The sequence below is a fragment of the Podarcis tiliguerta genome (assembly GCF_965153285.1).
Source record: "Podarcis tiliguerta genome assembly, chromosome: 2".
NCBI classification, from domain to species: Eukaryota; Metazoa; Chordata; class Lepidosauria; order Squamata; family Lacertidae; genus Podarcis; species Podarcis tiliguerta.
In genome coordinates, this window is record NC_139535.1 from 66644131 (window position 1) to 66659494 (window position 15364).

At 42.2% G+C, this 15364-nt stretch overlaps 1 long non-coding RNA gene across 1 annotated transcript; it reads right to left on the reverse strand.

The window, feature by feature from the left end:
* Positions 1 to 358: 358 nt before the first annotated feature.
* On the reverse strand, positions 359 to 8444 carry LOC310671291. The gene is made up of 3 exons (XR_014507945.1): positions 8352 to 8444; positions 6665 to 6776; positions 359 to 518 (listed from the first exon to the last, which is right to left on the reverse strand). It is a non-coding gene; the product is annotated as an uncharacterized lncRNA (long non-coding RNA).
* Positions 8445 to 15364: the final 6920 nt, after the last annotated feature.

The following is a 15364-nucleotide window of genomic DNA, read 5'->3' on the forward strand; positions in this document are numbered from 1 at the left end:
AATCAGGACTGAGGAACTTGTGGCTCTCCAGGTGTTGTTGGACTCCAACTCCCATCATCCCCAGCCATCCTGAAGGTCATGGATGATGGAAGTTGTAGTCCAATAACTTCTAGAGGGCCACAGGTTCCCTAGCGGTGAACATATCAAAAACTATACCAAGTCATTCATGCTACTTGATGATAGAGTCTATCTAGGAGATTCCTGTGAGTTCAGCCCAGATTCCTTCACAGATGTGGAGTGCAGGATTATCTACTATTGTGCTTGGATGGTCCTTTTATTCTGATAAAACCCTTTCAACTTATACACTCATAGGAATCATTCCAATAACCTTCCTCTGAATGTTAAACAGATGCTGTCCTTCGGTATTGTCGGTTTGAAACTGTACATTCATACCTAAGATAACAAACAATGGCACATTTGTCTTCAGTGTTTTTTCTCTTGCACTGCTGTCCTTTAGAATTACTTCAAGCGATTTCTGCATATTTTGTTGCTGAGAGCTCTCTGACAATGCGGCACACCTGGGAAATAATAGAAAAATCAGATTACACGAGTTTTGCCAGTGTGGAGAGCAATTAATGTAACAAGTGTGCTCCGAGGACTTCTCTGCAAAAAAGCCTAACAATGGCTAATTAATTTCATGGGTGCAAATGCTTGTTCCTCTTGGGCCAGATTTTCCTACTGTTCCACAGTAGGGAAAAGTAATTTTTAAAAAAGGAAAGATGATAAAGAAAATATGAACCGAGGGAGAAGGTCAAAATGAACATTGGTGTGTTTGAATAAGTGGAGGAGCGCAAGCAAAAATATGCAGTAGAAACCAGAGCATTGGGCAGGTCCCTGGACCTTGAGGATCATGTATAAGGACCCAGGCTCAGCTGCTAGCACCTCAAGTAAAATGTCTTGGGAAGGAGCCAAGAGCCTATAAATGGACCTTGAGCTTGTGTGGAGGTTCTAGCAGGGGAGCACAGCTACCGTATACCCTTGACCGAAGAAGGGTACACTCCTATCTGGGCTGGTTGTCCTCTTCCACCGAGCGCGCAGCTTCAGGAAGGATGCATATGGAGCGGTGAGCGAGGGAGGGGACACCCGCCTAGCCAGCCAGATCAGTCGAATCAACCCTGGTGATCAATGGGGTGGCAGATGTCGCAGCCAGATCGCCCTCACATCCAAAACCCAAGAGCCTGGAGCACTGAAAACAGAATCATAGAATCATAGAATCATAGAATCATAGAATCATAGAGTTGGAAGAGACCACAAGGGCCATCGAGTCCAACCCCCTGCCAAGCAGGAAACACCATCAGAGCACTCCTGACATATGGTTGTCAAGCCTCTGCTTAAAGACCTCCAAAGAAGGAGACTCCACCACACTCCTTGGCAGCAAATTCCACTGTCGAACAGCTCTTACTGTCAGGAAGTTCTTCCTAATGTTTAGGTGGAATCTTCTTTCTTGTAGTTTGGATCCATTGCTCCGTGTCCGCTTCTCTGGAGCAGCAGAAAACAACCTTTCTCCCTCCTCCATGTGACATCCCTTCATATATTTGAACATGGCTATCATATCACCCCTTAACCTCCTCTTCTCCAGGCTAAACATGCCCAGCTCCCTTAGACGTTCCTCATAAGGCATCGTTTCCAGGCCTTTGACCATTTTGGTTGCCCTCCTCTGGACACGTTCCAGTTTGTCAGTGTCCTTCTTGAACTGTGGTGCCCAGAACTGGACACAGTACTCCAGGTGAGGTCTGACCAGAGCAGAATACAGTGGCACTATTACTTCCCTTGATCTAGATGCTATACTCCTATTGATGCAGCCCAGAATTGCATTGGCTTTTTTAGCTGCCGCGTCACACTGGTGGCTCATGTCAAGTTTGTGGTCAACCAAGACTCCTAGATCCTTTTCACATGTACTGCTCTCAAGCCAGGTGTCACCCATCTTGTATTTGTGCCTCTCATTTTTTTTTGCCCAAGTGCAATACCTTACATTTCTCCCTGTTAAAATTCATCTTGTTTCTTTTGGCCCAGTTCTCTAATCTGTCAAGGTCGTTTTGAAGTGTGATCCTGTCCTCTGGGGTGTTAGCCACCCCTCCCAGTTTGGTGTCATCTGCAAATTTGATCAGGATGCCCTTGAGTCCATCATCCAAGTCTTTGATAAAGATGTTGAATAAGACTGGGCCCAAGACAGAACCCTGTGGCACCCCACTAGTCACTCTTCTCCAAGATGAAGAGGAACCATTGATGAGCACCCTTTGGGTTCGGTCAGTCAGCCAGTTACAAATCCACTGAGTGGTAGCATAGTCAAGACCGCATTTTACCAGCTTCTTTACAAGAATATCATGGGGCACCTTGTCAAATGCCTTGCTGAAATCAAGGTAGGCTACATCCACTGCGTTCCCTTCATCTACCAGGCTTGTAATTCTGTCATAAAACGAGATCAGGTTAGTCTGACATGACTTATTTTTCAGAAATCCATGCTGACTATTGGTGATCACAGCATTCCTTTCTAGGTGCTCAGAAGGCGCTTTAGTTTCAAGAGACCCAAGAGCCTGCATTACCACCACCATTTTAGACTGAACAAATGGTCTGACACCACTTTCACAAGTTATTTCATGGTCATTATAGGAACAAATTGTTCAGCTCCTAAACTTAAAGCATGACTATGTGAAAGGGAGATGATGTTGAAGATGGGCTTAAAGATAGCCCATCTGCCAGTCATCCCAGCCCAGAGTTTGACTGCCTGCTTCAGAGTTCCGGCAGAGAGAGAGAAACGAAAACAAAGACACAACAGAAACATCCTGTGAAAACAGGAAATACGCAGACTCTGTGACTCAAAGCCTGCTCCCTTTTAAGGTGGAACGGAAATATCCTAACAGACTACACATTTTTCTTAAGTATTTTACCTTCATGTTCCTCCGGCCCCCCCAAGGAGCACAGAAGCTTGAAGGGCTATTATTATTATTATTATTATTATTATTATTATTATTATTACTGAAGGAATGATCAAGGCTCCCTCTCCCCAATGTCATGTTCCAAAGCAACCCCCTCTTTCAGTGATTTTAACATAAAATAACCTGCCTTTTTCGTATCATACAACCCATGCCACTGTTATTGTGCTGATGATGCCCGCTAGCTGCCCCCCCCAGCCTTAAAAAACAACAACACCTCCCCCATACATTTACATTCCATTTTTCCTTCACAGAGTTCAGCACAGTATGGGTATGTTAGGCTGAGGGCCAGTGACTTATTCATGACTGAGCAGGAATCTGATCCTGGTCCCTCCACTCCTTCATCAGCATTCAAATCCAACAAATCTAGCCACTGGGCTAGAAAATCCTCAAATAACATGCAATAATGGCTCAGCACTTGATGTTAGCTGTATTAGCAGCAAATCTAAGCATTAACAGACCTAACCCATTAGTCTTTTCTGTTTCTTTGTTCAGCATCCTCTTCATGAAGACCTTACCTGAATAGGTTTTCTACTGCTAATCAAACCTTCTTAAGGAAATCAGCCCTGAGTGCTCACTGGAAGGACAGATCATGAAGCTGAGGCTCCAATACTTTGGCCACCTCATGAGAAGAGAAGACTCCCTGGAAAAGACCCTGATGCTGGGAAAGACTGAGGGCACAAGGAGAAGGGGATGACAGAGGACGAGATGGTTGGACAGTGTTCTCGAAGCTACCAGCATGAGTTTGACCAAACTGCGGGAGGCAGTGGAAGACAGGAGTGCCTGGCGTGCTCTGGTCCGTGGGGTCATGAAGAGTCGGACACGACTAAACGACTAAACAACAACAACTGCTAATTAGTAGATTGCAAGCCACTGCTTGGGAGAGAATCACTGTATGGTTGTACATCATTAGATACATATATTATTTGGATTTCCACTCCCATTGCTCTGAATTAGAGTCCCCATCCCACAACAAATAGCTCCTTATGTTAAATTTAAAGTGAATTTGGAGGGTCCTGCTTAGAACCATGGAAAGGAAAGTAATTATATAACATTCAGGAAACATCTGAAGGCAGCCCTGAATAGTGAAGCTTTTTAAGGTTTAATGTTTTATTCTGTTTTTATATATGCTAGAAGCTGCCCAGAGTGGCTGGGGCAACCCAGCCAGATGGGCGGAGTACAAACAAACAAACAATACAAATAAATTTTTTTTTAGTAGATTTAACAACATTTCACTTAGAGGTTTTGTGCATCTCTAAGTCCTCATCAAATTTCGGCCACTGTGAAATTTGGGAGCAAAATTTCCGTGTCTGTGCTTAGAATAATCATATGAAGGAATTGGGAGAAATGCTACGAGAACGAACAAGTTATACAATATTCCCAGGGCAAATTTCAAACTTCTCTATTATGATAAAAAAAAATTCCTTCTGCATCCTGCACTATACTGAAGATTATGCACATTTTGTGAAAAATAAATAAACCCTGCACCAAAATTTAATGAACATCTGTTGAAGACTTTTGGTACACTTGGTCTGAATCAAACTAGGATATATTAAAAACAAAAACAAGCCCAAACTTTTTTCTTCAGTTTTAATAACAAAAATATGCTTTTGTTCAGCAATTTTCCTAAGAGGGTAGCAACATGGCTCCAGGCATAAAAATCCATTAACACAAGCAGATGTAACTCTCACAGCTAATTTCTCAATATGTTATATCCAATCTCTTTGTTGGACTGGTTTAAGGGAATGGGTAGTGTTTTCCACTAAATTGGGACATGAGCATAGATGAGTTCTACTTAACAGGGCTTTCTCTCAAATGCGGCTTGCATTATAGCAGAAGAAGAAGAAGAAGAAGAAGAAGAAGAAGAAGAAGAAGAAGAAGAAGAAGAAGAAGAAGAAGAAGAAGAAGAAGAGTTTGGATTTGATATCCCACTTTATCACTTCCCTTCAGGAGTCTCAAAGCGGCTAACATTCTCCTTTCCCTTCCTCCCCCCACAACAAACACTCTGTGAGGTGAGTGGGGCTGAGAGACTTCAAAGAAGTGTGACTAGCCCAAGGTTACCCAGCAGCTGCATGTGGAGGAGCGGAGATGCGAACCCAGTTCCCCAGATTACAAGACAACCACTCTTAACGTGCTTATTACTTTTAATGGGTCTTCTCCGACTAAGACTCACGTTGTCTACAGCCCTTCGCATTTTTTTTAAAAAAATGGCTCTCTTGCCAGGTTAATGCATGAGTTGCCTAATGGCGCATAAGAATTTCACATCGTGTGTGAAATTCCATGCAAGCAATAACAGGAAATGCTACCAACCTTGCCTGTATTGTGATTTCTTAAAGTCATATCATGGAGTTCTATGGATAGATAAATTCCTTGTTCAGTATTATAGAGCACAGAGTGAGGGAAGCCCTAATACCTCGTAGGAAATATTTGTTTCTGTTTTGAATTCTGTTTGGCTTATGCATGGGAGTTGTCTTGAGGTAAGTAATTGTGCCTCTTGGGATCCTGATTAAGAATGTGATTTTATGTCAGGTGAGTGCAGCTGGGTCATGTTCAAGGATTGATTTCAGCATTGTCGTTATAATAAAAGAGCTTCTGGAGGCCTAATGAACCGAACTGTCAATGGAGATCAATGCGACTTTGTAGTAATGAAAAGCAGCTGTTTAACCTTTGTCTCCTTTATATAGCTTCTGGTCCCAGTTGCACACCACAGATTGTAGGAATCAGAAGGCAGGAAGGAATCATAGGAGTGTTGTTGCACTCAGGTTCTGCTTGTGGGTTTCCCACAGGCATCTGGTTGGTCGCTATCAGAACAGGATGCTGGACTCGATGGGCCTTCGTATGTTCTTGGTTTACTTCGGTCACCTCTCAAGCATTTTTACAGAAGTGACACACAGTCCAGCCATCTGGATGCAGACATAATGCTGCACTGAAGAAGAATGGAAGTGTTCTGAAGCACCACCATGTGTTCTGTGCCTATCTTAAGAGCAGGTGCTGATATTTGGAAAGATTTTCCACTTGGCTTTCTGTGTATGAATTAGCTTCTGAAAAAGAGACACATGAATGGTCACACTGGCTGCTTCTCTCAACAGGAGGGCGGGAAAGCATTTTGCACTGTTTCTAGTCATTGAAACACCAGGGAGTGCTTGGTAGCTCATCACTTGAGATTTTATACTGTTCACTTGCATGAATAATCAGTTATAGTGACTAACTTGGGGCAGCAACACTTGTACCGACTCTAAACAAGGAAAAGAAAGCTGTAATGCATGCCAGTAGAGTTGAGTTTCTTTTTCTCTGTCCCATAAACTAGGGATAGGCAATGTGGTTCTCTCCAGATAGCTTTGGCTACATCTCCACCATCCCTGACCATTGAACATTGACCAATGCACCATATTATGAGGCCTCTCTTCTGATTGCCCAATGCACTGAGGGTGTATAGGGAATCTAACAGCACAAACCTATAGATGTCTACTCACAGGGATGTCCCATTGATCTCAATGAAGCTTATTCCTAGGTGAACGTGTATAGAACTGCAACCTAAATGTTATAAGTAGGTAAGTTTTGTCAAAATAATAAAAGAAAAGGAAACAAAGTTAAGAAGACAAAAAATTGAACGAGAAATAAATTATAGTGCAAGTATTCAGGATAATGTGATTAATAGACAAGGAAAACTATTGAGCAGCCTTTTCCCACATGAAATTTTAGTAGTAGAGATGACCAGTTCACAGACTCACCATAGTCATCCATGCAATTATTTCTCAAGCCTCTCAGGATACACATCAATGTGTGCTGCATGGTCTATGATTTGGGTCCTTTGAGTATGATGCTGGAGTGTCCCCACATTTTCTGCAATTAGAGTGGCACACTTCTCAGTCATTGCGATTATGGGAAGAATTTCTGGGTGGCTGATCTTACCTTACATTCATACTTCACTTTACATTCCAGTAATGTCAATGTGAAGGAACCATAAGCATAAAATCATAGAATTGTTGAGTTGGAAGGGACCATGAGGGTCATCTAGTCCAACTGCCTGCAATGTAGGAATCTTTTGCCCAATGTGGGGCCCAAACCCATGACCCTGAGATTAGGAGTCTTATGCTCTACCAACTGAGCTATCCCCAGCATGAGATGAAGCATGTGGTTCTTTTTTCCATACATCTACGGCAGACGTATGAATCAACCTGCTGGACTGGGAGAAGAAGCAGCGGAAACGCTTTGCAATGACCAAGAACTGTTACAACTGACACAAAGCAAGGAAGGTCCCTACAGTTTGTCCAGAATTCTTCTTCCTCCTTCCCAACTAACTGCATGGCACTTAAGAACGGATTATGGAGATGCTGGAAAGCACAACCCTGTTCAGAGCAAGATCAAACTCAAGCGCAGAAGTTAATATAGTTCCGCATACTAGAGGTGGTGAACTGATGCAGTGGAAGTAGGAGAGAGTATGTTTCCATTCATTCTGCTTCTGCATAGGCCCCATGTTCTCTCAGTGAACCTGCACTCCATTTCTCCCTGCCATATTCTCCTTGTTTCTTCACTACAGAAACAGCATTTGACAAATTTGCAGTGAGTTGTCAACAGCTCTTAGAACAATAGTCCTTATTAAACTCTGAAGCCCCCCCGGGTCATGATCTTTCTCCCCTTTGCATTTGTATTCATGCCTTTTAGATGGAAAAGACAAGCTAGATAAATTCTGATAATATGGAGGGCTTCGGCTTGTACCTGAAGAAGTGACCTTCGTGAGCCAAAGGTTTGTGTGTAATAAATTATTTGTTTGCTCAGGTATTATCTGTAGTATTTTTTGGTGTAGCAGTGAATGCTCTTAGCCTATCAGAAAATTCTGGGAGCTGAAAGCTATAGAGAACATAAATCTTCCCCATAAAGAAACCGGGTGAAGCATCACATTGAAACTTAGCATGGCTCTCAACAGGAATAATAAAACTGTCAGTTTCAGCATCCTTATATAAATGTTCCCAATCTGCTTTTATTTCTTTTTGTGCTTTAGGTATGTATGTATACAGAATGGCCAAACATTTGTGGCACCTGACTGCATTTCTCAGAACATGAGAGCCTGATTTCTTACCATATTGACTTGCTGTCCCCCAGCTTCTGCAAATGGGCCACTTGAATAACTAAAATAAATTTGACATTTTGTGCTCATATCTCCAAAATGGTATGTATGCATTTTGGGGGAGGTTGGAGAGAAGTATCTCCAATCCAAGTATGTTGTCTTGTAAAGCTTGAACCTTTTGTTCAGATTGTCAACTAATTTTAGTTTTGCCTTCCTGATTTGACAATGATTAGCCAATCAGCAAACTAGGGACTCCGAAAAAGAGAAAATAAAATACCAAGTGTTGTACCATTTAAAAAAGAAGGCAGAGAAAGTAGTACAGAGAATGACACAATATTATAATTTAGTACCATGGCTTGGATCCTAACTAGCCCTTCTGTTTAGGGATGGAGCAAGGATCCATTAGACTTTATCATAGGTTTGAAGGAGCATCATGATAGCAGTTTGAAAACTTTGTGCTGTGCTTTTAAATGCTGACAATTGGGGGCTTCAGAACATAGTGGTGGGAGGAAGAAGTGCTGAGAGGGAGCAGGGCATGCTTCAACCACCCACCAGCTGATAGGCTGCTGGCAAAGCACGTTGTGCTAGCAAAAGAACCCTCTTTAAATTCAGGATTCTTGCTTTGTAGCTTTACACTTGTAGTTCCACACCTACACAATGTATGACAGGTATAGGGTGTATGAATTTTGCTGCCTATAAATGGCTTTGAGGGCCAATTGGGGAGGCCTAGTGGGCCAAGTCTGGCCCATAGGTCCCCCACCCTGCATTACAGGCTTATCTTGGAGTATGGAGGTATATACTTGGAGCTATAGAACATAGCCATCATGGAAAATAGCCATTGATAGCTTTGTCCTTCATGAATTTGTCTAATCTTTTAAAGCCACCTAAGTTGAAGATCAAACCTATCCATTCTTAAGGAAATCAGCCCTGAGTGCTCACTGGAAGGACAGATCGTGAAGCTGAGGCTCCAATACTTTGGCCACCTCATGAGAAGAGAAGACTCCCTGGAAAAGACCCAGATGTTGGGAAAGATGGGGGGCACAAGGAGAAGGGGACGACAGAGGACAAGATGGTTGGAAAGTGTTCTCGAAGCTACCAGCATGAATTTGACCAAACTGCGGGAGGCAGTGGAAGACAGGAGTGCCTGGCGTGCTCTGGCCCATGGGATCACGAAGAGTTGGACACGACTAAACAACAACAACAAGTTGAGGGCAGAGCCTTTTTGTGTGTGCCTCTTATGTACTGTACATCACCTAGTAACTGGAGGCTCAACAATAACACTCTGCATAGCATTATTCAGCAATGTACTGTGCAATGATGTATCAGGCTATTGAGTACGAAACAATCCTTACCGTTTTGATAAAGTGAATTCATCCAATTCTGAGTTGGGAAGATGCCTTTTCAGTGCAGCCTTTGTGCCTTTGGAAGCCAACCCCTTAAAAGCATTTCCGAGTAAAAATTCTCTACTTCTTTGAGGGACGATATTAATTGTTACATTATTGCCCCACTTTTCTTGTGTTAGAGGAGAGCTAATGAAAACAAGGAAGAGTCTGATGGCATCTTAAAGACTAACAATTCTATTATGGCAGAAGCCAGGGATAGTCAAATTGGCGCTCTCAAAGTATTTTGGACTACAACACCCATCAGCCCTGACCAGCATGGCCAATGGTTGAGAATGATGGGAGTTGTAGTCCAGCAACATCTAGAGGGCACCGTGTTGACTGCACTGCAATAGACCTCCACTCAAAGCTTATACCATAATAATTTTAAGACTCCAAAAGACTACAGTGGTACCTCGGGTTAAGTACTTAATTCGTTCTGGAGGTCCGTACTTAACCTGAAACTGTTCTTAACCTGAAGCACCACTTTAACTAATGGGACCTCCTGCTGCCGCCGCGCCGTCAGAGGACGATTTCTGTTCTTATCCTGAAGCAAAGTTCTTAACCTGAAGCCCTATTTCTGGGTTAGCGGAGTCTGTAACCTGAAGTGTATGTAACCTGAAGTGTATGTAACCCGAGGTACCACTGTATTTATTGTAATTGCTGCGACAGACTAACTCTGGCCAGTGCAAGTCTGATAACGTTGTTCCTGAGGCCAATGTAGGTTTAGCTATTTTCACATACTCTGCACTGCATAATGAGAGGGCCAGTACCAGTCAGTGCTTCTGTCGTATGATCCAGGCAACCAGAACTTGAGCTGTGTGTTGAATTGGTAAATGAAGTAGATAGACACAAAGTTTGTACCTATACTTTCAAGTTAGAACTAGCTGAGGGCAGAAATTGGCTAGAGGTAGAAATGATTTAACTTCCAAAGACATGAGCTGAAAAAGTAGCTGCTTCTTGCTTCGAGAATGCTCTCATTCTCAAAGCTATTTTTGTGGCATTTTATAGCAGTGTGTAAAATGTTTATAGGCTAAAGTGTTGCCACAGTCATAAGCAAGCCTTGCTTTATGATGAATCTAGAGGCATCAGCATTGTGCTGTGGCATTGAGTCTGTGTGTCGGAAATGTACAGTGTTGCTTTTAAACTTCCGACAAGGCATAAACCAGCATACAGGGGGCATTCTGTAAATATCTGCATATATTTTATCATTTGACTTCATTTTCAAAAATCTAGTACTGTAATTTGGCTAATACAATGAGGACTCACAGCCAACAGAAGCGCCATGCTCCCAGATTTCTTTTCTTTTTTCTAAAGAACTGAGTCTCTAGATGTTGTAGAGAGAAAGTTATTAAGCAAACTATGCAGGTATCCATCTAAATTATTCCTGTGAGATTAGGCAGCCTGGCTTGAATTTCTGAACTGTGATAGTACCCAGAGGCTAGAACCCCAAGGAGTGGGGAGGGAGAGAAGAGTTGATATAGAGACTGTGCTGGGAAGAAACCCACCCACCATCATTCTCTTGTGTCTGTAGTCTTGTTTACTTGCTTTAATATTATGATTGGGAATAAGAGGAGGGAAATGAATTATAAGGACCGCTGCCTTTTTAAATCCACTTTACTTTTGAAGATTTTTTATGCATCCTACTTTATTAATATCTTGTTGGCATCTGTTTGTCTCAAGAGACAACAGAGTGCATTTCTGGGGGTGTGAAGTCAAACTGCTACATTAGCAGCACCCAAGTGGCCTTCCCAGGTTGCAAGCCTGGGCAGTGTGTATGGAGGTTTTTGGCTATCCAGACGACAAGACTCCACTCTCAGCCTCACTGGTGTGGTCCAAAGGAAAGCAGAACAATACATTTGGCATCAGCTTGACTGCAGGAGCTGCTGGAAGAAGCCTTCTTTGTATTTAAAAAGGCTGAAACAAGGAGGCAGACCCTGTATTTATTTGTATGGGCAATACCCCGTGCTCTGTGAAGATAGATTTTGAACCTGGATATTTGGAAGCCACCTCTCACTTTCCAGGAGAAACTATATCCCGGAGGCAGGGGGAGGTCTCAGCTTCTGACAAGGCTTAGTTTGGGGATGAGTCCTCTCCACACTTGATGAGGAGTCAGTTGGCAACCCATACCTAGCTAGGGAGCTTAGGAAACTGCTGATTAGATGCTGGCAACACTTGACCTGTTCTGTGTTGATTTCGGCTCTAGCCTTTTATTCTCTACTACCCAAGAACCAATGAGAGGGAAGGGGTGGGGCCTGCCAACAAGAATGTGGAAATCCATACCAACTTGACCTCAGGAATATCAGAACAAGCAGGAATTGCAGTATTCAGGCGTTCCGATGTAGGCAAAGGCAAAACAACCCAAAGATTCTTACAAACATGGAGAGGCATGTTTCGTTTGGATCTCTCCAGTGCCGTTATCTATGAGAAGAAGTCTTCCAAAATAACCAGGAAATTACAGCCACAATAAAGGTAAGTTGGACATGGGGTTTATTCAGGGTTGACATTCTGCTTATGCAACAGACATCAGGTTGCAGAATGGAGCTTCCCCCTTCTTTGCTCTCCCCCCATGCACCCTCAACATTTGCTTCAGAGGGCTAGATTCAACTCCTTATACTTTCCTGAGGTTTTAGAGATGTTCACATATTACATTCAATGAGTGTACAATCTGTGTACTTGTGTGCATGAAAAGCTGAGCTGTACAATTCAATGAGTGTACAGTCTTTCTCATAAATGTTTGTTCATGTGTACAGAAAGCTTGTATCTGTGTTCATTGTAACGCGTGAGCAAGCCCTTTGTCATAAAATAATTATGTCTGAAAGCCTATGTACCATTTCCTTCTAGAATAATCCTTGCATGATTGCTGGGCAAGAAAGCTTTATTTTTGTCTCCTGTGGTATATATTCTGAAGAGAGTGCTATCTAAATGTCTGTCTATCTCATTACAGAACTATACAAATGATTCTGTTCAAAATGTTGCTTATTCTGAACAACATTAAGATTCTCTTGAATGGCAATTGAAACCAAACTATATTAGGTAAAATTTAGACTGTAGAAGCATTTAAAAGTATATTTTATTATCATGCATTGCTCTAGTACTTAGCTTTTAAAATTCAATTATTGTTTTACATTGCAGCTGTCAGCTCATTCACCCTTCACCCACGCAAATTTTTACAATGTTCCCTTGTGGCTTCTCCTGCCTGAAAGGTAATGTTTCAAAAAAATACCACAAGGGAAGTTGCTCTTTCAGGAGTGAGTTAGATAAGCAGTGGGAGACAGTTGTGGCGGAGAAACGACTCAGGACAGTGTTTGAATTTATTAAGTGGGAGCAGTAGAACTGAAGAATTTTAAATGAAATGCTTATACAGTTAAATGCTTATACCACTGGCATTCTTACAGCAGGACAGATGATTAACAGTTCAATGGCAAAGAATAATGAATATGAATTTGGCATGTGTGTTGTTTTAATTTTATACCACAACTTGGTAGTAGTGAAAATCTCAACTTTTAGAACCACAAAATATGACCCAGGGAGTTTGGTGAAATGCTATGTAAATAGCAGTCCCTTGGATGTTCAAAACATCAGGGCTGCCTTGCAAATAACTGTGGATAAATTCAATAGTACTGAAGAGAAAAAGCTCTTGCTGTGCTGTTAATAAAGATAATACCAAATCATGTGGAAACTTTGCTCTTGGATAAACTTCTGTCACTACGGATATGCGTATAAGCTGACATATTACAAATTTTTGTTAAACAAAATGGGACACTACCTAATTCTATAGTTGGCATTCGTCTGTTTTGATAGAGAATGGAGTGCACCTCCAGGGGTGAAGTCAAACTGCTGCATTAGCAGCACCAAAGTAGCCTCCCCAGGGCACAAGCCTGTGCAGTGTGTGTGGAAGTCCTGGGCTACAGGGTGGGAACCAAAGGTGGACAAACTACCTGAGAAGGAGCATAATGTGTTGCCAATCAAAGGTACTACCCCTCCCCTAACACCAGCTAATTTTATGATGATTGATTAATTCCACTATGCTATATCATGGCATATCACTATATCACTATGCTATATCATGATAGACAACTATTTCTCTCTCTGTCTGTCCATGTGGTTTTTAGAGGGTGGGATGAGTGGGCATTTGCCAAGGCCTGAAGACAGTGCTATGCTTTCCATTTCATTCTAGAAGACTGTATCTCTGTTTTCATGCCCTGCTTCTTCCAGTTGAGGTGGGTCCTTTGAGTGGTGCAATGTCTGCCTACCCCATCCAGGATCCAGCATTATCCATCCATCCATCCATCCATCCATCCATCCATCCATCTATATAATCATCACCCAGCAATTAGGTAGTAGAAGTTATTAGATAGAAAAAAGATACATTTGAGTTTAGCCACTTGCTAAAGGATGTCCTAAGTACAAAACATCTAGGGCCAAGCTCATAGATTCTATAACTATTATGTCATTTTTTAAAATCACCATGTGCTATTTGGTCACATAAGCTACCCAGTATTGTTTTTGTTTGCATCTGTCTGTTTCGAGACACAACAGAGAGCACTTCTGGGGGTGAGGCCAAATCACCGGTGAATCACAGCACCTGTTTTCGCTGCAGAGACTGGTAACTCACAACTGCTGCCTCCCGTGTTGTTTTTGCTGAGCACCAAAGTGACCTTCCTGGGGTGCAAGCCTGGGCAGTGTGTATGGAGGTCATAGGCTGCCCAGATGACAAGACTCCCCTCTAGGCCTCACTGATGTGGTCCAAAGGAAAGCAGAGCAATACATTTGGTGCCAGTTTGGCTGCAGGAGTTGCTGGAAGGAGGCACACAAGGCGTCACCTAACCATCTTAGGTTTTCCACTCCAGATTTGTGTAGCGTTTACTCCCCAACCTTTTCTTCTCCTGAAGGTGTCCTGTTAGGTGCCTGGTAACTGCTTGCTTTTTTTTACTGAGGTTTATCAGTATGGATTTTACTCTCCACAGATATTTGTATTCCACCATAGGAACATAGGGAAGTGCCTTAGATTGAGTCAGATCCTCATTCCATTTATCTCAACATTATCTACGCTGACTGTCAGAGGCTTTCCAGGTTTTCAGACAGGGGTCTCTCTCCCCACCAAATCTGGGGATTGAAACTAGGAGCATCTTTCAGAAATAGTGCAGGATAGTACGCACCCCAGAAATGATCTCTTTCAGCTTCTGCCTTCTGGAAGAAGGTACAGGGTTATAAAGACTAGGACTAGCTGCCTGAGAAACAGTTTTTGTCCAAATACAATTTTGGTTTTAAACACAGTGTAAGGTAGTCTCTGTGGGAGTATATTGTATTTAATTATGGGGTATCAGAGTTTTTAGGGGGTTAACCAGGCTGGGATAGCTGGGATAGCAGACCAGTTGGTTTTTGAATGTCTGATGTAGATTTTTTCAATTTTGTTGTTCTGTATGGGACAATGACAATAAAGATTATCGTATCGTATCTTCTACGTCTAAGTAGTGGCCCTTTACCATCCAGATATTTGGCAAAGTACCTGCAGATCTTTTTATTCAGGAGATCCACTTTTGTGTACTTTTACTATATATTGCCTCCACGTCCCCCTTTCCTCTGTTTAAACCCTTTTAATTGAATTTTTTTGGTGAATTTATTGTATTATGTAAAGCATCTTGAATCCTGAAAGCATTTTATTATATTATGACAAGCCGGCTGTGCACTGCGGGTCAAGGTGGTAGGGTGATACATAAATTATCCATGGTGAGAGTTGGTGAATATAATCCTTCTGGAAAACACTTGATAGGTAGCAACTTTAAATTATCAACAGAACATAAAGAATGAATAACTAACATAGGCTGGGAAGCCACTTTAAATTTTAGGATGAGAGCACAATTACATAACAATTATTATATATATCTCAGCCCCCTCAAGGCTGCCATTTTATTTTACAGGTGGATTCTGCAACAAGTGATTAACTCAATAATATCCAAATATCCACTGATGAAGGGACT